The following is a 24756-nucleotide window of genomic DNA, read 5'->3' on the forward strand; positions in this document are numbered from 1 at the left end:
TATTTCAGTGCCAAAATGATGCTGAAAAGCTCTAAAGCATTCTGCCAGAGAGCAATGGATTCAGCCCATTTGTAACTCAGATTTACCTGAAGATAACTTCAACTTTGCAAATTAAATCTGGTGACTTCCTGTTCTCAGGAAGTACTGCTTCATGCCCACCATTCCAGACAACAATTGGCTAAAGACTTAAAACACTCTTCTGCATTTGCTTTCTAAACTTATTGCTACCCTAGTGCTTACATGACTTCAGTACTTATTGAAGTCCATAATTCTATATTTATCTTTCTTGCAAAACATCAAGGCCATTGTAGGCGGGGGTCCAAGCACTTATAGAACTTCAAGTGGCATTTTATGCAGCTCTCTTCAGGGCAGCTGTTTTGCCAAAAGGAAGGAGGCTTCACTGAGCCCTGTGGCTTGCAGTGCCAAGAAGAGGATGATCGAAGTCATCTGCTGATAATGAAATAGTCTTGTGCTGTATGTTCACAGCCCAGCAAGGCTCATGCCTAAAATAATTGCCTTGCTGAGCCTCTTACCATAACATATTCTCATCAGGGTGTCATTCTACCATGTCAAATTGTGGCTTGAAAAACATTTATATGACTTTGTGAAGTGGAATGGAGATTAGCGCACTGTTTTATTCACAAATTTCCCTGCAGGTTTTTACATTATTCCATAAAGGGAAACTCTTATAAAAAGAGTGTTCTCAATATACTTCATGGTGGGAAATATTCTAAATCAAGAACCAAGACGTCTCCTAAATGAACATGAGTCATGGGAAACATCTCTACAACTCGAAGAATTATGGAACATAGAGAGTGAAACCATGAAACCATGTCTTCAATCACATGTGAGCTACCCAGAATGTAGGATCTGATAGGTTATTCAGGGGATTTGGACAGAAAAAATTAGGAACTGACCTGGGAAGGAGACATCGACAAGCACTGAAGAATGTACCAGGCAAATGCTGCTGCCAGTACCTGACCCTGGACTTCAAGCTCCTTGAGTCAATGTGTGTCAAAAGCCAAGTGGCATCAATCTGTACCCTCATTTACAGTTCTGAGAAGCATAGACGGCCTTAAGTCATGGCACCTTTAGAAGTCACTGGCTAAGGGATCTGAATAAGTGGGCCAGGAGTAAAGGAAGTACAGAGGAGAAAAAGAGTGACTACAAAGGCATGGCCTTATAATATCATAGGGTAGAGAGGAAATGTGTCATTTTAGGAGTTTGTTTCATTATAATATGCAGCCTTCAAGTTAAAAGAGATGTTACCTTCCCTTTCCTATCCAACCCTACTATTATTCACATCCTACAGAAGATACCAAAGATAACTCTTGCACCTTTAAGATAAAAGGAAAACTTTCATACATTTGGTGCTGGGTAAAAGAAATATTTAAGCCAAATTAAAGACATCAAAAATAAGTAAGTGCATCAAAAAGTCACAGCCATATTGAACAATAAACAATTTATGGAAGGAGCCCAGAAAAATTGTTTTTTAAAATATTGAAAAGCATAGCTTCTGACAAGTATTCTTTATTTACGAGTGTAAGTAGAATTTTTCAAGGAACACAAAAATGCTAAAATAAAATGCAAGTTTGACACATACATTTCTCTTTGAGGCTTGGCATAAAAGGGAAATCTAGGTAGATATGAGGTTAACTGCATAGTTTAATTCAATGACCATTAGCTACCCTAATTGAGAGAACAGGAGGTCAGGATTACGCGAAATTGTAAATGATTCCAAATCATTTATAGTTGACTAAAGAAGAGTTTTTGGCCTTTGACTTGAATACAGGTAAGCCTGGGGATCTAGCAATCCAGTTTTTAAAAAGATAAGGAAATCTCAATAGGAACATTGAAGATGATTTTTTAATGCATTCTTGAAGGAATAAATAAACTCATTTTACTTTAAAAAAAACAAATAAATAAGCCTATATGGAAAAAAAAAAGATAAGGAAATCTCATAAGTGAAGTCTAGATGCCCAAGCTTAGAAACTTCTCTTTTTCCCCCTCCTTTCTTAGCTCAGCTCCTCCCTACTTGTCCTGGGGTGCTTGTGGGCCATACTCACCAGAGCAGAGCTGAGCTTACTTTCTGCTGAGGACGCCAGATAACTGGATGGTTCGTTGGTTGTATTCTTGCTCTTGCTTCCTATCCCCTTAGAGCTCCCTTGATTTTATAAATGTGTGGGTTGGAGGGCAAGAAATAGGAGGAGGTGCTGAGAGGGTTAACCCAGGAAGTTGCCCCAGTGACACAACCCCAGGTCTGACAGACCCCAGACTCTTTACCGCTATCAAAAACACAAAAACAAAAAACACCATCTCTCTTAAATATTTCTCTGGTTCCAAGGCAAGTTGGAATACAAATTGTTTCAAAAGGATCCCATGCATGCAAAGTGAATAGCTGTCAACAAAGCTATAATTAAGGAGATGAGATGCTGTCAATAAACTTGAAATAATGATCTTCCTCGGAGCAGCCACAGTATGTCTTATCTCTTCTCTACCCTCTCCTCACATGGCCTCCCTCCAGGATAATCCAGAGTTTTCTCAATAACATTAAGAAGGGGAAACATAGCTTTTTAGAGACTTTGAGAAATTCCATAGACCATGTTTCTCTTCCTTTTCAGATGGACATGTTGCTAACGTTTCCTTAAAATTCACGGTGTATTTTTTAGCCAATTATTATTATTTGTCCTCCCTCCAGTGTTCTATGCATTTAAAGAACCCAATATAGTTTCATTAGCTGATGACTATAGCAATTAAGATACCTCCTGGGTGAAGAGAGTTTTGCCTTTGCAAATTAATTCCACATGTGCTAGTTCATGTTTTCAGCTGCATCTGCCAACAACCCTTCTCTTGGCTACAATTGATTTCATATTATTTATTTCGTCCACTGGAACATTTTAGGTTTCAACAAAAGTTTTTAAATGAAAATACAGAGCTTCCAAGACAAAGAAGTCACTTTCCTTAATCTTCCTTCGGTCCCCTGTTTCCGCCACAGCCTTGCTCGTCACCCCCTCTTCTTGAAGAAACCACATTTTTTGGGACCTATGTCTGATCCTTTTTCCCAAAAGATGACTCAAAACTTATCTTCCTGAAGGAGACCACCATTAGCTATAGATTTTTCTGCCCCACCCCCAAGACTCTGTTGTTCTCCCCTACACCAAATTACATTTCTGCACCACGTGAGATGCTGTTTTTACCAGTGATGGTTCTTGTCTCAGGTGTATATTTTCTCTCCCCCATAAGAGTCATAACTTCTTCAAAGGAGAGATGCGGTATTTTCCTTTTCTACAGCACAGAGCTCCCTGCTCTGAACGGTGAGGGCTCATCAGCATCAATGGCCTGGTGCTTTATGATATCCCTGAAACATTTTTTCTTTTCCACCTTGAAACATTCTGTTGTGCCAGCTCGATGCTGGGAATGTTCTAAGTCCACACTCCCCTCAGCTCATTGATCGACACAGCCACAGAAAGATGAGAACTCCAGAGGGTCATTGTCATTTCAGGAAAGGAGGAGCCACAAAGGTAGAAGGTGAGGGGCACAAGAGTACAACTAGCACTAGGAGAGAAAAAGGAAAGTTAGGAAGGGCCTTGAGAAGGAGCAGTAAAGTAGAATTGTGTGGAAAAGGGAAAGTTTTCAACTCTTAAAAAATGCATGTGAATAATTACACTTATGTTTACTCCTTGGAATATAGGTATAGCTTTGTGACATGCTGGTGAAAGAAAACTTATTTTTAAACTGCATGTGGGCTGTGCTTTAAAGGTTGAAGACTGCAAAAGTTGAAATATGTGCTCTTTAGGCTTGGCTGTAAGAAACATCGGAATTACCAGAACAACTAGCCATGGTGTCCATCTCCGAATTCCATGCACCAGGTGGCATTCTGGCAAATATGTTCTCTGTATCCTACCAGGTAAAAAATCTTCTGTTTGACCTTCACCATCTGCCTCCTACGAGCAAATCCAACCCAAATCCAAAATGAGCAGGTGGATTTAGGTCCTGGAGATTGGCACTTCCCAGGGAAAACTGGAGAAATTTATTAACCATTAGCAGTTTGAAATACTCATTTACAAGTACTTCTCTAAATACGTCTTCCCAGGATGAGATATCTGAATATGAGACATCCAGGAAATAGGCTAATTTAGAAGGAATTTGAGTTCATAATGAGTGTTTCCTACAGCTTCTGTAATGACTCCATTCTGTTTTTGACCATGTAAAGAAGTATATCCTTTTCAATGCTGTTAGCATGAACTTTTTAGAGATTCTCTCCTACACAGTACAGTAACAATAATTTTTCCATGGATATCTACAGATTCAGTACCTACAGGTTCTGCACCGAGAATCAGAACGTGTTCATTCAAGCCATACCTCTCCAAACCAAGACTAAAAACCAAATGCAGCAACATCCCAAATAAGACCAAAGTGCTATATAAACTCCTAAATAGCCACATGCATGTGATAAAAGAAAATATCAAAATTGGATGTTTTGATCAATCTCACACCGTAGCTTGCCACAATGTAATCTGGTTTATATCTTCACAAATGAACATGAGCTGATGATTTAAATGGATGACTAGAGAATCAGGGCAAAGGTCACATATCAGACTGCTCAGGCTGCCATAACAAAATAGCACAGGCTGGGGGGTGAAAATGGAAGTCCAAGATTAGGGTGCCAGCAGAGTTGGTGTCTAGTGAGGGCTCTCCCTTGGAGACCTCTTCTTTGTGTGTGCACGCGTGCACATGCACGGGTGTATGTGTCTAGAGACAGAAGTAGAGATAGAGAGAGAGGAGGGGAGAGGAGAAGAGGGGAGAGGAGGGGAGAGTTCTAGTGTCTCTTCTTATAAGGACATTAATCCTATGGGATTAGGGCTCCACCCTTATGACCTCATTTAACCTAATTACTTCCTTATTCCAAATATAGCCACACTGGTTAGTTAGGGTTTCAACATATGAATCTGAGGCAGACATATACATTCAGTCCTTAAAAGTGACATTTTAACCAATAAAGCTTATTATTGTTTTGTCACATTTAGAGTGACTCAAGCATTAAGGAATCCCTGAACGCTATTTAAACCCACTGAGTTTAAGTGACTTCCGCAGTGGTCACACAGTAGTTGACTAACCTGAGACTGGATTCCAGGACCACATGCCATTGTTCTTGCCAATACCATTCAGTGCCCCCTCCCCCTTCCCTGCCAAAGTGCCTCTGTACTGCTTAGGTGGCCACTGAATTTCATGTTGTTTAGCAATGTCTATTGCTGTTAAGTCTTACAAAATATCTGAAGAATCTAGGTTTTTCTCTTCATTCTACTGCTTTATGTTCTATCCCTTGTCATTTTTGTTTAAATTTCTAGCTTAAAATTATTGGTGGTCTCCATGCCTCTATTCTCATCTTCTAGCAGGCCATTTAACTTTCTAACAAGACTGTACTCCCTTCAATAATCCCCTTGGTTCTAGAGCTGGACTCCCAGGCGTCTCAAGCTGATATGTCAAGGTAGTTATGGAGTGGACAACTGAAGCTTGTTGTGCATTGGAAAGAGAAAGGGTGAAGTGTGAAGGCCCAAGGCCATTGCTGTAAGTAGTATTTAGGGTAATATCTGCTAGGTGCTATAACAAAAACACCAAATGTTAGTGATTTAACACAGTAATAGTCTATTTCTTACTCACATCACAGTTCAATTTCATGTCAGGTGGACCTTCTGAACTTTCTCTCCAAGCAGTGACTCAGAAACTCAGGCTGATTCCACCTTGTAGCTCTGCCTCACCTAGGGGGCAGAGAATTTTGCCCAAAGTTAGCAGAGAGGCAAAGACAAAGTGTGAAGCATGTTTCAGAATGTTTTCTAGTTAGTAACGAAAATGGTAATGCCACCTCCAGCTGCCTTTCTTTGGCCAGAACCCTGCCACATGACCCAAAGATAACAGGGAGACTGGGAAATGTACTCTTTCTGTGTGCCCAGGAAGAGGAAATGGGACTCATTAGCACCTGGTCAGTCTCTGATGTAGCTCACAACCCTTTCTTTATTACTAAGAAGGATTTTGGTGTTTAGGTGAACTCCCTGATTTGGTGGCATTGCGGAGGGGTAATAATTGTCAGTAATTCCATGTTACCTATACCATGAAATGCAAATTCCTTGATGACTCTCAGAAGACACAACATAGCAATGCTGTGTAATAGTAAGTGCACTGTCTCAGGAATCAGACAATCTGGGTACAGCTGATGATCCTGGTTCCAGGATCATACATCGAGAACCACTGACCACAACCCATCCCACATTCTGTGAACGGGGGTGTCCATCTCTCCATCTGATGATAAGCTCCTGCAGCATTGGTTGGAGGATTAGTCAATAGCGTTGGAGTCTGGTTGCTTTAAATCACTGTTCCTGACTCTCCCTGAACAAGTTACTTAAATTCCTGGACAAGTTAACTTCATCTTTCTAAGCAAGCTCACTCATTTGAAAACTGGGAGTAATAATGCCAATCTCAAAGGAATAATATTGAATTATCTATATAAAGTATTTGCACCTTCACTAAAACACAGGAAACACAATAAATGCTAACTGCAAATATTATCAGAAGAACATAGGGACTATGTGTAGTTTGCCTCTATACAATATCTAGCCAACAAAAATAGTATATCTTTCCATTTGTTTGTGTCATCTTTGATTTCTTTCATCAGCATCTTATAATTTTCATCTTTTGTTTCCTTAGGTAGGTTTATTCCTAGGTATTTTATTCTTTTTGATGTGATGGTAAATGGGATTGTTTCTTTACTTTCTCTTTCTGATCTTTCATTGTTAGTGTATAGAAATACAACAGATTTCTGTGTATTAATTTTGTATCCTGCACCTTTACCAAATTCATGGATGAGGTCTAGTAGTTTTCTGGTAGCATCTTTAGGATTTTCTATGTATGGTATCATGTTATCTGCAAACAGTGACAGTTTTACTTCTTTTCCAATTTAAATTCCTTTTATTTCTTTTTCTTCTCTGATTGCCATGGTTAGGACTTCCAAAATTATGTTGAATAAGAGTGGCAAGAGTGGACATCCTTGTCCTGTTCCCAATCTTAGAGGAAATGCTTTCAGTTTTTCACCATTGGGAATGATGTTACCTATACATTTGTCATATATGGCCTTTATTATGTTGAGGTATGTTCCCTCTATTCCCACTTTATGGAGAGTTTTTATGATAAATGGGTGTTGAATTTTGTCAAAAGCTTTTTCTGCAACTATTGAGGTGATCATATGGTTTTTATTCTTCAATTTGTTGATGTGGTGTATCGCACTGATTGATTTGCAGATATTGAAAAATCCTTGCATCCCTTGGATAAATCCCACTTGATCATGGTGTATGATCCTTTTAGTGTATTGTTGGATTCAGATTGCTAGTATTTTGTTGAGGATTTTTGCATCTATGTTCAGCAGTGATATGGGTCTGTAATTTTCTTTTATTGTGGTGTCTTTGTCTGGTTTTGAAGAATCAATATTGTCAGAATGACTATACTGCCCAAGGCAATCTACAGACTCAATGCAATCCCTATCAAACTACCAATGGCATTTTTCACAGAACTAGAAGAAAAAAATCTTAAAATTTGTATGGAGACACAAAAGACCCTGAATAGCCAAAGCAATCTTGAGAAAGAAAAATGGAGCTGGAGGAATCAGGCTGTCTGACTTCAGACTATACTACAAGGCTACAGTCATCAAGACAGTATGGTACTGACACAAAAACAGAAATATAGATCTATGGAACAGGATAGAAAGCCCAGAAATAAACCCATGAACCTGTGGTCAATTAATCTGCGACAAAGAAGGCAAGACTACAATGGAGGAAAGACAGTCTTTTCAATAAATGGTGCTGGGAAAACTGGACAGTTACATGTAAAAAAAAAATGAAATTAGAACATTCTTTAACACCATACACAAAAATAAACTCAAAATGGACTAAAAACCTAAATGTAAGACCAGATATTGTAAAACTCTTGGAGGAAAACATAGGCAGGACACTCTTTGACATAAATTGCAGCAATATCTTTTCCAAGCTGTCTCCTAGAGTAATGGAAATAAAAACAAAAATAAATGAATGGGACCTAATTAAACCCAAAATCTTTTTCACAGAAAAGGAAACCACAAGCAAAACAAACAGACAACCCACAGAATGGGAGAAAATATTTGCAAACAATGCAACCGACAAGGGATTAGTCTCCAAAATTTACGAACAGCTCATGTGACTCAACATCAAAAAAACAAACAAACAATGCAATCAAAAAATGGGCAGAAGACCTAAACAGACATTTCTCCAAAGAAGACATACAGATGGCCAAGAGGCACATGAAAAGATGCTCAACATCTCTAAGTATTAGAGAAATGCAAATCAAAACTGCAATGAGATATCACCTCACACCATTCAGAATGGCCATCATCAAAAAATCTACAAATGCTGGAGAGGGTGTGGAGAGAAGGGAACACTTCTATTCTGTTGGTGGGAATGTAAATTGGTACAGCCACTATGGAGAACAGTATGGAAGTTCCTTAAGCAACTAAAAATAGAGCTACCATATGATCTGGCAATCCCACCCCTAGGCATATATCTGGAGAAAAACATGGTTCAAAAAGATACATGCACCCCAGTGTTCATTGCAGCACTATTTACAATAGCCAAGACATGGAAGTAACCTAAATGTCCATCAACAGATGAATGGATAAAAAAGATGTGGTACATATACACAACGGAATATTACTCAGCCATTAAAAAGAATGAAATAATGCCATTTGCAGCAACGTGGATGGACATGGAGATCATCATAGTAAATGAAATAAGTCAGATAGAAAGACAAATATCATATGATACCACTTATATGAGGAATCTTTAAAAAAGATACAAATGAACTTATTTACAAAACAGAAACAGACTCACAGACTTAGAGAAGGAACTTATGGTTACTAGGGGGAAGGGTGGGGGGGAGGGATAGATTGGGATTTGGGGATTGACATGTACACACTGCTATATTTAAAACAGATTACCCATAAGGACCTACTGTATAGCACAGGGAGCTCTGCTCAATTTTCTGTAATAACCTAAATGGGAAAAGAATTTGGAAAAGAATAGATACATGTATATGTATAACTGAATCACTTTGCTGTACACCTGAAACTAACACAATGTTGTTAATCAACTATGCTCCAATATAAAATAAAAATTGCTTTAGAAAACTGCAAAATTAAATTTTTAAAAAATGATTTTTTAAGTGGTATGGGGTAGTTTAAAGAGCAGCAGTTTTGCAATGCCTAAATCTACGTACAAGCTGTGGACTTTGGCCAAGTAACTTGACATATCTTTCTTTAAAATATATTCCTATTATCTATGTCACAAGATTGAGGTCATGACTACCTGCGTCAGGAGATAACACATAGAAGCTTCTTAGCATAGTTCCTGTAACACAGTTGGTGCTCAATGCAGTTACCAAGTTCCGCTCAAAATGATTCTACAATGGAAAGTAATGTTTCAAACTATGTGAGTGAGAAAAAGCAATCTTAGAAAGACATATTTTGGGAGAATTAAATGATTATCATTTCAATCAGATGCTTATACGGGTGATTTTTTTATCTTTGACCTTCAATCCCATCTGAGAACAGCTTCTCAATACTTTTATTCAAATGATAATCACTGTGCAAAAACTCAACATCTCTTCATTCGGGAACTTACAGTACCCATCTTAATAAACCACAATGAACTGAAGACGTGAAGAATAACTGGATAAACAGGCCTCTCTCTCCAGCTGTCAACTCTGTTTGTGATAGCAACTGGTATTTCATTGTAAAAGATGCTAATTTCAATTTGAACTGTGGCAGTGTTGAGAGAAGCATAAAAGGAATTCTTGATTATCTATATCAGTAACTATGGTCCCTGGGGATACACCTGGAAACTTCAGATCACATATGGCAAGAGTGTTGTGATAAAATATGCATCAGTGGAGCTTCATGATTTATGATAATAAAGAAATGGATAGTTTTGTCCTCTGTGATAACTATTTGTGTCTGGTATTTCTCTCTTTTTACTATTTCTGGAGGCTTTATAAATGACACTTGTTGTACTAATTATTACATCATTCTGTACCTGGACCACCATTTCATTTCTGTAACTGCCCTGTCAAATTCCTGGGGGCTTATCGTAATACTGTTTCAATAATAATGATTTTCCCAATCTAAATTTAAGAAATAGTAATTACCTTAGCTGCTGGACCGCATTAGCTGCCTCTCAGTTAAACAAACACTAATTATTATTTCAACTTAAATATCACTGCTTATTAGCATTAGCCAGACTACAGAGGAGAAGAGGGAGGTAGAAGTTCTCAGAGATGCATAGCATCATGGGGGGAAATGGGTGTAGGGGTGAAATCAGGGTAACCACTATCTTTTCTTGGGAATAAAGAATAAAAATTCTTTATTTTAAAATTATGTTCTTCCTATTTTGGGGGCCAGGGGGTGTTGCAATGTCCTTTCCTATCTTAAATAGTGATAATACCACATGCTTAGGTTGGGAAGAGTGTTTAATATCCTTACTTGGCAAAATTAAAACTTTGCAACTCTAACTCCTCCCTTTATTGGTTTTGACCAGCCCTTGAAATCTCAAAATCTGGAAGCCAAATGGACTCTTCCCTATAACATCCCAGCACAGAGTCTTCGGTGGCCAAGGGCTTACTCACCATTTTACAAGTTATCTGTTCCATTCATAGAAGTGCTCATTATTTACTCATTTTATTGATCCAAAATCTACCTTCATATTCCACAACCCTATCTCAGTCCTCCCATGCTACACAGAATAATCCTCATCCCTTTTGCTATAACAGCTCTTCAAATACATAAAGAGAGGCAGCATGGTCTCCCAGTTGGCCTCCACTGAAGTAACCCTCATCTGCTGCCCATGGTTTTTACTCCATGGCTTTCTCACTTCCAGTCACCTCCACGATGTGTGCCTCTACAAAAGAAGGGTCTGATACATCAATTTAGAAACTTAGAAACATTCAATTGTCTAGAGAACAAAGCCCAACGTGTTTAGAGCAGCATTAGCATCTCCACCATCTGCTTCCAAACAAGCTTTCTCTCCCACAGTGTTCTCTATTGTACAACACACACCAGTACAAATCCTCTCTCCATTCCCATACTCTTTCTGACCCTGGACCTTTTCTCATCGAAATGCTCATCTCTGTCTCTTTGACTACTTTTCAAAGCTCACCTCTTCCACAAAACCTTTTCAAATCCATAGGTTGGTATTCACTTCTCCATCCCCTGGGTTCCCTTAAAATGGACGTTGTATTGCAATACCACCACTAATGATTTTTTTACTTGTGTTCCTATTGGTTTCAGTAGGACATTACAAGATTTATAACTGTACAGACAACCTTACTTGCTTTTGAATACCCTATAGTGTCTACCACAGTGCTTTGCACATGGTTTAATGTTCATTAAAACTGTGTTCAGTTGAATTAAATGGTCCCTCAAACGCATATAAACTATCAAAAACCCTTTAGCCACTAGTCTCCAGTTTTCCAACCACAACCCCCATTAGATCTCTCTTGATCCTGACCTATTCTGTCCAATACAGGAGCCACCAGACACGTGGCTATTCAATTTTAAACTCACTGAAAGTTAAATGAAATTAAACTTCAATTCCTCAGTCTTACTAGGCACATTCCAGAGCTCAGTAGCCCCATGTGCCTCGTAACTACCATACTGGACAGCACAGATTTGGAATATTTCCATCACTGCAGACAGTTCTGTTGGAGAGTGCAGGTCTAGACACCATTCCTTGCTGTGTGATTAGCCACATCACACTGTTGGCAAACAGCATGCGAGCCTCTGGCTAATTAGAATCCCCAGATCTTTTTTTAATGAACAGCTTTTAAGTTAAGGTCCCTTCATATTGTACTTAGATGATTACTTTTAGGGATCTAAAGGCAACCCCCTTCCCCTCATTAAACTCTAATACATTTTATATCTTCTGTTTTATCCCATCCATCTAGCTTATCGAGATATTCAGTTTTTAACTCTGGCATCTTTTGAGATATCCTATCCTAGGTTTGAGTCACCTGCACATCTTTAAGTACTCCTGATTAAAGTGTTGTCTATAAATTGAGTGACTATATAACTTGTCATCCAAACCAGGACACTTTTCAGAGTGAAATGGAATGCTATAAAAATTATGCTGAGGCACAAGTATTAACTGGGACTATCCAAGGCTCCCCAGGATGGATAGAAGTTTGTCCATAAAAGATCACATCCAGAACTATTGCCCCATCACTAGAGAATGTCCCCCAGATTGACTGAGCTATTTTCAAAAATCTGGTAATATGCTGACTAAATTTTATATAATTTCAGACCATATTACTCCATTTAATTCACGAGGCTATCATGAGAAGCAACAAATATCTTACTTAAGTTCAAAGCATCTTACTGCTTTCAGCACTCAATAAATAGACCAATACAGCAGTTTTTTATTTCAGAAAAAGAAAACACAATACAAATGGAAATAAAATTTATGTATACATTATATAAATATGAGCAGAATAAATGAGTTTACAAAATTTGGATATAGTATCTTTCTTATTGTTATATAAGGACTCCTTATTGTTATATATGGACTTTCTTATTGTTATATAAGGATGGTCACAAAAGTCTTCCTTGTACGTGAAAAGCTCACAATGACTTGAATCTCCATTTTAAGATTCCAACAAAAGGAAAGAATACATGTAGCAATTTTACTTGGGAAAGTTATCCAACATATATCACTTTATTTGTGAAAGTGTCAATTTGTAGGAAACCTACAGCTCCTAGTGGTCTTGAATTATCACTTGCCTTTCATCTATGGCAACTGGACCAACAAAATCCCTGTAAAACTCTAAAACACAGAATATGAGCCCTTACTTTTTAAAAAAGGAAAGACAAAGTCAAGTGCAGATGCTTAAAAAATGAAGATGATGTTGTAGCACTGCCAAGCCCACATAAAAATAAAATAAAACAAAGATTTATGTGGAAGTCTGTTTTCATGGATTTTCATCTTCAGAAATATGAATAAATTTGGGCAAAAATCAGACCAAAATTCCTATAAATTAATGTAGCTAAAAATTAGATAAAGATCATAGCATAAGATTGAAAGAAAGAGATGAAAGAATAATATTAGACTGAAACCAGGAGAGAGGGACCAAGTCTTGGCTCCACCTCTACCTAGCCCTGGAACCTTGGTCAAGTCCTTCCTGATCTCTGCACTTGTTTCTTCATTCATCCAGGGAGCAATCTTTGTCCCCAGGGATGACTTGGGTGGGAGTAAGGAGTGACATGACCCCTCAAAGACTACACAGACAGACTGGAACCCAAGAGTTCTCCAGCTTTAAAATTCTGTAATCCTAGATATAAGTTTAGAAGGAAATACTTAAGCTTCTTCTATTCATTGAAAATATAATTATCAATTATGATTGAAATAAACTCTTTTTGGAATTGTCATTTATTTCTTGAATCTCTACAATGTGTAGCAAGCGTATACCATCCACCTTCCACTTTTAAGACATTTTAAAGACACTCTACAGTATTATCCTACCATGTCTTCTGCTTATTTTTTCATGTTTTTCTCATGTAGATTATTTTTTCCTTAATCTTGAAATCAGATATTTGTAATTAGGTATTTATAAGTTAAATATTATTTCAATAAAATCTTTCTTCTATTGACCTATCATAACAATACTAAGACGAGGCATATATTATCTCTTAAGAAAATACTTATTTTCCTCTGCAGCCTAGATATATATGAAAAAAACAACTTTCTAATCCATAATTTGTGGGATTAATATATGTTATCATTTTATTTGGGGCCTTAATTCCCAAGCTCATAGCAATTCACAGGCAGTTAAGAAACCCAATTCGATCAATTTTCAAAGTTCCTTATTTTTCATTAGGATGATCCTTAAGGCAGGTGGCCTTCAATTAGTTTGGCTGAAAGCTCTGGCTAGTGTTTTAATGATCCCTAACAAGGGAAACAAAAAAAGAGAAAAAAAATAAGGAGATTTACAATGGTGAGGATAAGCTAGATCAGGCAGGGAGACAGAGTACATAACCACTAATTAACTCTCGTCATTTAAACGTCTGCAAGCCAAAAGGAGATATCCAAGTATCCCTGAACTGCTCACAAGTCCTTGAAGCATATGCTACAAAGAGTAGCCTCTAATCCTATATTCCCAGACACGTAGGAACCTGTCAAAGAGCCTAGCTAATAATACTATTACAACATCTAATTTTTGAAGGTGTAACTATACCAAAATACTTATCATAAAACAAATGGAAGGGAACAACATCATCTCTTACTACAGCCTTCTAATTGTTCCCTCTGTTTCCATCTTGCCTCACTGCTGTCTAATTTATACACAGCAGATAGAATACTGTCCAAGAATAAACTAGATTATATCACTTTTTTGCTTAAAACCGTCTAAAGGCTTCCTGTTGCAATGAGAATAAAATGCAAAAGTATCTTCTGTGGCAAATAAACCCTACATGATCTGGCCCTGACCACTTACACTTTTAGCTACATGAATTAAAAACCCAACTATAATGGTCTAAACACTGTAACACTTTGACAAGCAAGTGATGTAAGCACTTTACCCTTAACCAAGTAAGAGGTTTTTGGTTTTTTTTTTCTCACATAACAAAAAGTCTAGAGGTTGGCAGTGCAGGCCTGGTACAGCTGCTCAACAAACTCATTAAGGAACCAAATTCTGACTTCCTGCTCTGCCATCCTTTGCATGCATAGTTACAAAATGGCTGCTCTATCTCCAGGCACTGCGTCTATATGCCAGGCAAGAAGGAAGAGAAACCTCAAAGAATGAAAGTACTGCATGCCATCTGAGTCTGTCACTTTTAATGAGGAAAACAATCATTTTCCCAGAATACCCACCCAGTAATCATCATCTTGTTTAGGACAATTTCACAAGGCTACTGCAACACAAGAAAATCAAGTGTTGTGGGATTTTTGTTACTTCATTTCCTAATCCCTTCACTCCATTCTCCATGCTCCAGCCATCCTAGCCTCTCTGTCTCTAAAATACCTCTTCCTCATTCCTATCTCTTGATCTTAACACTTGTGGTTCCCTTTGCCTGACTGTTCTCCAAATGACTGCACGAGTCATATCTTCACATCATTCAGACCTCTACACTGAAGTCAACTCCTTCAGGAAGCTTTATCTGATCCCTCTAGCAAACATAGCTTTTACCCCATCTCCGGTTGCTCTCTTTCTCTTTATTTTCTTTTGTTTTTGTTGTTGGTATTACTTTATTTTCTTCATAGTATTTTTGTTATTTGAAATATTTTATTGTTTTTGTTTTTGTGCTTATTATCTACCCACACTAGAACATAATCTCATAACTGTGAGGTTTTCCGTCTTTTGCCTGCTACATCCAGTGCCTTGGACATTGCCTAGCACAGGGTAGATGCTGAGTTAATATAGTTTGATTCTGGCTTAACAAATGGATCAGTGGTTTTCCTGACCTATCCTGAATTTTCAACTCTTCTCTTCACTGCATTCTTAGATACTCATCTTTGACTCTAAAATGAGTCACAGCATAATGCTGCTTGATTCTATCTGAATTTTTAAATTACATTTCATGTTTTCTTAAATTACTATATTGTTTAGTTGGCTTTTGTAAGCATGATTTTCTTGGTCATAAAATGTATTTGAGAAAATTCTTTCCAATTGTTTTGTATACGCAATGGAACTTTGATTCTCCCATCATTTGTAAGCCTTCATTTACAAGTCTCTACTTTTAAGTATTCTAAATATTTGTGCCATGAACACTTCTTTCATATTTTCTGAGTGACTCTGTATTCTAAGGACTATTGGTCCTGCACCCTCTTCTGTCTTAAAGTCCAAGAGAATAAACTACATAATTCTTCACAAACATCTCTAGATCCCTTATGAAGTAAACAGTTAAAACATTAAATTTCCACATCCTGCTGTCAAACAAATCTCTAAACCCTGGAATACAAATATTTTTGACTGTCTGATTTTTGTCCCTGACTCAAACTTGGTAGATATAATAAATTACTTTAATGTGAATTTTCTATTCTATCTCTTTTTTGCACCCCCCCATAATGCATTTTGCAGAGCATTACAGAAGGACTCAATTTTCCTTATCCCAAAGATTTAACACTTATTATGCGCAAAGCTTCTAAAGATTTTTTTTGGTGTAGATTTTTCCTTTATATTCACTTGTCCCACTGCAGGGACAAAAAGCTAGGAGAGCAGGGAAAAAAAAAGAAAAAGAAAAAATTGCGCCAAGCTTAGAAATCTTTTTCCCTTTTCCTCATAGGCATAAATGAGAACCTTTCATAACCAATCTTCTAAGAACTCATGTTTCTTTTCACTCTAACTTCACTGAATAAGGGTGGGGAGCATGGATTATCTGGGTAAAGTAGAAATAAAAATAGTGCTAAACTGATATAGGTCCTTCTTGAGAAACCTGAGACGTACATTTGTTTTTTTTTAATCGTCCAGTTGTCCTAACCCTGGGGTTTCTTTCTAAAGAGACAAGAACATTTGGATATACTGAGAAGAATTAAACACGTGTGAAGACAAAGGCTGTTCCTTACAGGTGAACCAAAATTGATCTTTCTGGCCATGGGTTCTAGTCACTGGTAATCAGGCATCATCCGTCATTCCAGCTATTTCTCTGGCAGCGCCAACTCCATGGTTAAGCACTGGGCTGCCCTGCTGATGCCCTGAATTTAGCATCGGGCCCTGGCTCCATCGCTATGCACAGAGTGACAACAGACACAGGCAGCTGTCCCTTGAGCAAGGTAAACTCTGCCAGAGATAATAGAATAATGGTTAACAACATCCCAAAGAAAGGAGTGCCTGTCAAATTTTAGAGGGTGCAAGAATCACTAAAGAGTTTGTTGAAAATGCAATCATTTTTTTCTTTTCGCTCTACTCTCACTGAATGAGGGTGGTAGCATGGAAGTAGAAGTGAAAATGGCGCTAAACTAAGATTGGATATTCAGTAGGTGGGATGTGGAACCTGGGCACGCACATTTAACAAGCACCCCAGGTAGTTTTGATGTAGATGATCTGTAACCAACACTTTGAGAAAAGGTGCCCCAAACTATTTAAATGGGGAAAAGGGAGGGACATGGCTCATGCACTGAAAATTAAGCCTGTTCTCCAAATCTGATGATAATAGATGGGCGTATGAATAAATGAATGAATGAAATGTTTTATTCACTAACATTTATGAAGAGAATACAAAATGAAAGAAACAATGCTTGCCGTAGAAGTTCTCAGTCTCTTGAACGATGCACAAGCAGCCTCCACCCCCAGTGGCAAGCGTGTAATAGAGGAATGCAGAGCAGGGGCCATGGGGAGTAGGGCTGAGATTTACGGAGCAGCTAGCCTGTGCCAAGCATTTTGGAGATAGGTGTCCTGCAAGGTCTGCTTGGTGGCACTGAGTCAGGCCTCAGAAGAGAGAGAACATCTGAAGAATGAATAAGAATTTATCTGGTGAGTAAGGTGGGAACATTCCAGGGAGAAGGAGCAAAGAGTACCAATGCGCAGCCAGGCCAAAAAATCCAACACGCTTCCAACTCTGCCTGCCCCAGGGCTGGGTGCAGGCAGAGAAATGGTGGGAGACCATTTCCTTAAGCTGTCATCAAAACCATGAATGTTTTTCTACATCCAAAACTCTCCCTTGCCATGTCAGTTTCAACTTGCAGAAATCACACCATGTTTGCCACACTCATGTTAGCAATGGAGAAGCTACCACGATCTGTGTCTCAGAATTTTCAAGCAAGTGTGCATGATAAATCTCAGTCTGGGTCCGTGGCACTAGATCATTAAGGTCTAAGGACAATTCATATGATTGTCGTTCAGACTATTTCTCAGAATGTCTCTAACAAGCCCTGTATAGTGACTACAAGTGTTTCCATTAGTTTGCGAAAGCAAATTCCACTCACTTTTTCCCATTGCTTTGTGGTTATTACCCTTCTCCTTGGCTGGAAGCACGGTGGTAACAGAAGCTTATAGAAGAAGCTAAGGAGAAGGGGGTAAATACCTGTGCTTAAGGACATCCCCCAACCATATTTAACAGATTCCAGCGTTGTCAGTGCTGTACACTTGAAATTTTAAAACTAAGGCGCAAATTGTCCTTCGAGAAGATTTTACAGGGTTTTTTTTCTATTAGTACTTTTGTTTCTTTTATCTATTTTTCAATTTACTTGAATTTTGTTTATGAATTTTATCATCTAAGTCAATTAGCCTCTTGAAATATCTGCATAAAGGAAAATCTAACAACCACTGAGCTAAGAACAGAAAATAATATTAAATAAAATGCACCTCTCTGATCAGTCATTCATTGGTCACAGTAATAAAACCAGAAGACTCATTAAAGGCCGCCTAAATGGCAGCCAGCAATGATTCATGACCACCTAAGTATAGAAATCAGGAGTCTTTATAAACATTTACAGCAATTTGACAGAGAAATATTTTGTGTATTAGCTCTAAAAATAAATTTTAAATTGGGGCTTGTATTTTCAATTTTTTTCCATTTCATTTTTCTATCGTCTCTTTCATTGTATTATATAAAAGCATCAGAACACAACAGATTAGAAAATAAAAGCAACTGATCTATCAGCACAGATAGTTCAAGATGCCCTAAGATAATCCTCAGACCTATAATAATAGTAATTACAATATTAATTCACAGTTGCACAGAGCTTTATCTTTTTCAGACACTCCCTTGGTCTTGAGTGCAACCTTTCTAATTGTTAATCTCCATTTTACAGAAGAAATCCATCTCCAGAGGTTAAGTGAATCATTCAAAGGTCAGACAGCCAATCTGAGGTAGACCTAGTACAAGGACCTGTGGCCCCTTACTCTAAGAAAGCTTTTTCTCTCTTTCCATAACTCAAAACCATCACTTAAAAAAAAAACGACATTTCAGAAAACTTAAGAAAATCTACCAACATGAGGAAGGAATATTTTTCTTTAATTTTAGGGCATGGTTCAATTGTAGGGTTTAAAAATACTCTTCTGTTTATGCATGACTTTCACGCCAGCAGGGGTATTAAGTATCCATAACGTACACACCTCTCTTCCCATTACATAGATGGGAAAAACAGAGACCTAAAAATACAGGTATCCCTGGCTTTTCAAAAGTTCTCTTTAAGCCGTTTCACTTTGATGAAAGACCTACATTAGCATCTGTTGTCACTAACCTAAAAAAATCCAAAGAGGATTTTCGCTTTTACAAAAAAAAGGTGAAAATCAAATTAGCATTCAGCATTTGTTTTGCAGCCAGCAGTTACAAAGGCATCGTGCGCCCTCAGCAGTAAGAATGGCACCACCAAGCTCCCTCCCCAGGAACTACACTCAGCATCTCAGCATCAAGCCGCAGTAGCTTTCAACTGTGTGAGCATCTTGTGCTTTATCTCGATTTATTTTGCACATCTGCTGGCAAGATAAGTCTTAAGGTAATTGCTCCTCCGCTTTATGCCATTTCAGCTTACTAAAGGTTTCACAGAAACACTCTACTCTGGTATAGCAGGAGGCGGTGGGGTGGGGGGAGAACCTCTATAAGTGCTATTTATCGACAGAGCCAAGGTTAGATGGATGCTGTATGTCTCCTGACCTTGTGTCCTTTCCACTTGTAAACACCGCCTCTTTCATTATTTACAGCACATATTTATTGAGCACCTACTGTGCACCAAGGGCTATCCTAGGTGTTAAGGATACAAACAAAAATTCCAGCCCTCTAACAGCTTACATTCTCATGGGAATGGACAAACGATAAATACAAAATAAGTCAACTAAATATGTCAGACAGTAATAAGCACTATGCAGATTAAAAGAGGAGGAAGGGGAGTGTGAGAGAGAGGAAAACAGCAATTTTAAGCAGAGTAATCATGGAAGACATCATAGAGTAATCTTTGCTCAAACAGACATATTAATATAATATGTACATGCATATATAATTTACTTATTCAGAGTTTCTCAAAATGTCATCAATTTTGACCAATGATGGAAGTGCATTAGGAGCAAAATCATAGTTTACCAGCCTTCGCAGAAGGTAAAACCTTTGAGACAAGAGACTTTGAAGGTGTGAATGCCCTGGAAAAGTTCTATGTCTGTTCTTGCCTGGTCATGATCCAAGGGGCAGAAATGAAAGAAAGCAGATGCACCTTTTATGATTAATTAACGAGTGTTTATCCTGCTCCCCTAACATGCCCAGACCTGTGCTTGAATTGGGGAGAAAACAAAGATATGTGGCCTCCTCCCTCTTTGGGGAGTTTACAGTCCAGCTTGGGTGATCAGAAAGAACATACTTAAACCATTCCAAGAGTCATCTGGGATGAAGGTAAGCAGTACTGGCTGTAAGACAGAGCAAGGCTGCCAGGCACGTCCGGGAAGGTTTTTACCAAAGCCCTGGGTTGGAATCTCTTTATTAAGTGGTGTACTTTCTATGGGACCCCCAAATTCTCGAACTAGGGAATTCTACTCTCCATCAAATAACAACGTAACAAGCAGGCTGTAATATCCTTTCCATTGTAGCTAATTTATAGGGGGCAGAACAAAAGAGTATTTCTCAAAGTTAAGAATTAAGATTAGGAAAACGTAAGAGACATCAGTAAAATAAAAACATGCAGCCCTTAATGCATTATTTTAATTAACAAATGAAAAGGCATGCTTCAGTACATTTCAACTACTTTTGTTCTTTTAGCTGCAAGACTGTAAATCTTGAATATTCACGTGGCTTAAAGTGATGCTTCCTTTTCTGGGCTTGTGCGACATGTCACAGAGAGAATACGACTTATTGTGGATTTATGAAGAAGGTCTATAAAATTTTATTTTATCTTACTTAAATCAAGAGTCAGGGAATTTGTCCCACTGGATGGTAGTAACAGACTTTTATTACATCAAAGGTGGTGGTAGCTTACAGAGGAAAAATTGGTCTTCGATGGTGTATAACTTCATCATCTAAATGAAATGAGATGGATAGTCCTCCTCTGGGTGATTCTTTATGTTGCTGTTTAAAAAGAAAATATAGACAGAAAGAAAGAAAGAAGGAGAAGAAAGTACTAGTAAAGCCCATCTTCATACAACGCAGTGTTACTGACATCATACAGTGCAGTGCCGAAGTGTGATTGTGTCCGAACGGCTCAGAACTGCACCTTTAGTCCAGCTCACAATGGTCATCTCTATAATTACTTTAAATTAATTAAAACGTCTTAAATTATATTTGTAACTTAACTATTAGGGGAAAAAACAAACCAACGAAAAAACATGATAAAGCTATGACTACAGGAATGTCTGGGGAATGAGTCATTCCGAATAGCTAAGCAAGAGTTGAGGTTTTACATCCATCTTTAATCTTTAAGCATCTAAACTATCTTTATTATTTTAATTTGGATAGAAATCCCATTTCTTACTAGGGAAAGCCTGTGCTTCCATAGTATTTTGTCTCCACTTTCAGGGTACATAACCTTCTATCTAGAAATTACTTCTTTTCACATCTGCCTGCCACCCCAGTACATTGTACATAAGCTCCTCAGGAGCAGAAGGTATGTTTCATTCACCTTTGTTTCGCACAGAGGAGGTGATCAATAACCTTGTGGAGTGAATCAGCAGTGCCCTTACCATGACGACTGCAGTGCCTTCACAAAGATTCTCTCAGTGAAGAGTCAGACGCCATTTTGAACATCCATTATTGAGCTGGACTACAAGACAGAGATTCCCTCGGGTTCTGCTCGGGATTGCAGGACTGTTTGCCTCTAATAGCTGGTCCCAGCCGCTGTGGGTTTTTTAATTCCTATATCAAGGTTTGGAGTTTTAGCTATTTTTAATCTGAAGGGAAACCAGACCACCACACTTTTTTCAGATGCTTTGGCATAGTGATGGATTTCCAGTGATAGTCCCATGAGTAAAAAGGGTCCAGTGAGTAAAAATATGAGCTTTAATGAAAGAATTTTTTAAACTCTCTCCTGGCAACTCAGAATCACACCCTCCACCTCTTTTTTAAACTTATTTTTTGGTTCTCAAACATGTATCAGAGAAAGGAGGCTGTTGATTACATAGTTGAGATGTTACATTTTCCAAAACTAGAAACTCTTGTAGTTATAGTCAGTTTACAGATTCCTGGAAATGGAGTCTCTTAGCAAGTAAATGTTTTCTTGGAACTCATGGATTCTACAAACCTCTAAGCTACTTAAGTAGTAAAAGTCACACTTCAATGTGATACAATGTTTGACCACACACTAGATATCACAAATCTTCAACTCCTTACAAAATGGAATTGACCTTGGAGGATTTATGTGTTTAATATTTATAAAGTATTTAAAACTCCTTAAGTAAAAACTTTCTGGTAGAAATATTGTTTTATTGTTACATTTACAACTTAAAAAACAAAACAACACTACTTGAAACAATGCACATTTTAAACCTCTTACAGTTTTCATATACATGATCTAATTTGATCCTCATGATGATCATTCAAAAATATAAATGATTGTGAGATCTGTATCAATGAATCTGTAATACTAAATTCTCAAATTTCACTTGGTTCTAAAACTAGCCTCCTGAATTCTCTTATCCTAGATATTATTCATTTCTTGTGTAAATGTCAGAGGCCAGAGAAAAATAAACCATTCTGCCATTTGGTATGAAGCAAGGAATCTAAACCAACATCATTAGTGTACTTAGCATTTATGGTAAGCACTTCAAATACTGAGGATGTTTTTTAAAGTTAGAAGGAAAGGGCTTCTGCTTCCCTTATGGCCTTCTTTTGACCATTTTGAGTTTCCTTAGACTTTATTAAAGTACATGAGTTATGTCATTAAGAAATTTTAAATTAATGTTTTAAATATGAATGTGGCATACATAATTTCTCCAAGATATGCATCAAAGAACTGGACATGCCCATAGATTCTTGTGTTTTTTAATAACAGATATTTGATATTTTTTAAAGAATGGCAACTGTCACTGCTGAGGGCCTGGGTTCGACCACTGGTCGGGGAACTAAGATCCTGCAAGCCATGCGGCACGGCCAAAAAAAAAAAAAAAGAATAGCAACTGGTATAGGTTACAACAATAATGGGAGTTGTATTTCTTAATTTTTAATGAAATTAGTCTGTAATGAGTAGACAGCATCTCTGATTCAGGCATGCCTTAATTATAATTTTAAAGCTTTTGTTATACAGCTATGTCTAGAAAAATGTGAATGCTATTTGGAAATTTATAACGTTGCTGGACACACACACACAACTTTTCATAATTCCTTTTTCTAATTTCATTTCCAATAGTGAAACAAAGCAGAACGAGTGAAAAAAATCTCTTCTGGCATGCTTGTATTTTACCTGAAGATTATCTATTAACTGTTACTTTACACAACGCTAAATTACTGTGAAAAACTGTGGAATTACTGAGGAGGCTTGTGAGAATACAGGATGAATATATTAGGACTCAAACAGGTAAAGTCAATTCCTAATTCTTAGTATACTAATGGCCATCTGTGGTGTGACTTAACAGGTACATCAAGGATTGTAAAGTAATTTCAGAGAAGAAGAGAGGAATAAGAAAATGGGTCTATTGTGTGTCTTAGTATAAAGGTTTTCTCTAGCCTTTTTAGAAAAGGTGCACATTTTTAAAACATTTCCTGTTATGTACAGCAAGTGAACATCCTAAAGGAGTTTGCAATTCTTAAGAAAGTGAGAAGAGAAGAGGCACGATGAGTTCCTTTAAAAATGTTTTACATGTTCTCCAAAATAGCAGACGGAAGAATGAGCAAGAGCCCAAAAGCTCTGAATCCACAAGAGACAAAACCAGAACAAAAGGAGGCCAAGCAGGATCCTAAGGAAATCAAATTTCACACTTATGAGAAATTAAACTTATTCGCTGTATAAGGTTTCTATGGCTGCTGTAACAAATTACTACTTAGTAGTAATTAAAACAGTGCACATTTACTATCTCACAGGTCTGTAGTTCAGAAGTCTAAATGGGTCTTGCTCGCCCAAAATAAAGGTGTCAGCAGAGCTGCCTTCATTCCTTTCTGGAGGCTCTATGATAGAATCTGTTTCCTGTCTTTTCCAGCTTCTAAAGGCTGCCTGCATTCTTGGCTCATGGACCATTCTATCTTCAAAGTCAGCAGTGGCTGGTCAAGTCTTTCTCACCTTGAATCACTCTATGACTCTCCTGCCTCTCTCTTCCGCGTTTGAAGGACCTGAATTCGTCAGGCTGGTAGCTCAAAAAACAGAAATTTATTGTCTCACAGTTCTGGAGGCCAGATGGCCAGGATCAAGGAGTTGGCAAAGTTTGTTCCTTTTGAGGGCTGTGAGGGGATGATGTGAAGACACAGGGAGAGGACTGTCATCTCCCTGTGTCTTCACATCATCTTCCCTCTGTACCTGTGTCCAAATTTCCACTTTTTATAAGGACACCAGTCATATTCAATTAGAGCCCACTTCAATAAGTTTATTTTAACTTGATTACCTCTGCAAAGGCCCTATTTCCAAAAAAGGTCATATTTTGAGGTAATGGGGGTTAGGACTTCAGCATATGAATTGGGGGGGGGGCAGGGAGGATACAATTCAACCCGTAACAGGACCCTTGTGTTTACTATGGGCCTACGTGGGTATCCAGGATAATCATTTTATTTTAAGGCCAGCTGATTAACCACCTCAACTGCATCTGCTTCCTTAATTCCCCCTTTGCTATATAATGTAATGTATTCAAATT

The sequence above is a fragment of the Grampus griseus genome (assembly GCF_964374135.1).
Source record: "Grampus griseus genome assembly, chromosome: 12".
NCBI classification, from domain to species: Eukaryota; Metazoa; Chordata; class Mammalia; order Artiodactyla; family Delphinidae; genus Grampus; species Grampus griseus.